Genomic DNA, 1,755 nt, shown 5'->3' on the forward strand with positions numbered 1-1,755 from the left:
CGAAGAACGCACCAACGCCGTGAGGCTCATGGTCTAGATGAAATTGAAATTTCAAAAGGTTCAATGATGTTGTCATAATTTGTACCTGTATATTTTTGTTTCCTTTGAAACTTGTCTCAAGTCGACCGTTTAAAAGTCGGGGGGAAATCAGTACGTGACTTCGACTTACGCCCTGTGAAATTATGTTTTGGTGCGATTCTGGGGAAACACAGAGTCACTGGATTTGAGGTCTAATATTCCAAAATCGTTATTGCATTAGTAGTTCTGGGACTTCTTAGCACAATTTGTCGACGCTTTGAGATTCGAATGCAGGCGACGCGTCTTGGCATAAGAAGACGAATTGATTGGCATCATGGGACTGAAATTTCCTCCTGGCGTATACTTTACTTATTGCGCGCGCTGTATGGGAATAGCAGCAACCAAACGGTAGCACGATTTCAACCTCGAAGCATAAACCGACTCGATATGGCGGTGCCATGACCTGTCGACGGCAGTTGCTCGGTGTAAATGGTCTTGGGGTGGTCGCTATGCGACTGGAACGACGCGTTGTCAAACAACGCGACGTCGAACACATGCTGGCCGTGTCTCGATTTAAGCGACAAGCAAGGCCAAAGTGGCGCCGTAGAATGGCCACAACTCTTTGCGCAACCCCTTTCGTGTGCTACGGCTGGTTAACAACGTCGGGTTTGCCTACACTCTAGCGATTGCAGCCTGCTTGGCCCTCAACCTCATAATCCTGCAACCAAGCATGTCCAACGACCACGAGTGGCCGCCCTCCACCGCGAGGTAATTCCAAACGTCCCTCGGGGACTTGTGCAACTAAAAGCTTGCTGCTTACAATACGTCGATAACGACCATCCCCATTCGTCGAGAACAACACGATTTCGCCAAATCTTTGCGGCCAGTTGCGTTGTCATGAACAACGACGACGTCATTCGTTCCCTTGCGGCCAGCCACCGCCCGTGCAACCTTGCTCTCGCCGCTCGGTCTCCCCGCAAGTAATTCGGCTCTCGCGGTCCATCGACTTGAAGGAAATTTGCGGACATTGGCGCGGCCGTGCTAGCTCGAATACAATCGAAAGTCGAGATGCCCCATTGAACTCGCCACAAAGACTTGTGCAACACTCGACGACGGCAAATCGCCGACATGTTCCTCGAGCCTCTGCATTGCACAACCTGAGCGCGGCTGACGTGCTGGCGTCGAGGGAATGTCCCGGGCTGCGAAGCGGACCTTTCTTTGCGTTTTAAGCAACTACCGGCTCATTCGCGCGTGGTTCACCGCAGTACTAAATCAAGAATGTCTGCCCGAGGTCAGCGAAAACGTCGTGGCGACGTGGATCGCGCATGACATCACGAATTTTCATGTACAACACCAGAACTTGTACGAGGTGGGAATGGCCGATGCGATCACCAATGCCACACATCGTACAGCATTCCGTCCACGAATCAACCTAAGGGCGCCTGTTCCTCAGTATCTTCATGCTCCGGCTGCTGGAACGATTTGGACTCGTGCGCTCAGAATGGGAGGAGCCTCGTTTGGTCGGCGCCAATTGCATGTGAAGCGATGGGCTATTCGTGGGCATGTACGAAAACTGCACCGCAAGCGCCCCCGTGACGGCTTGGATGCGATCGCTGGTCAGGCCAATCTTGGCTTTCTTCTAGTGCGACTCCAGGGACCTCGCGACTTTCTTGTCGTCCTGCCTTGTCCGAGTCGAGAGCTTTTCAAGAACGCAGTCGACGCGATGGTGCTGCAGGA

The sequence above is a fragment of the Aphanomyces invadans genome (assembly GCF_000520115.1).
Source record: "Aphanomyces invadans strain NJM9701 unplaced genomic scaffold supercont1.73, whole genome shotgun sequence".
In the NCBI taxonomy this organism is placed as follows: Eukaryota; Oomycota; class Saprolegniomycetes; order Saprolegniales; family Verrucalvaceae; genus Aphanomyces; species Aphanomyces invadans.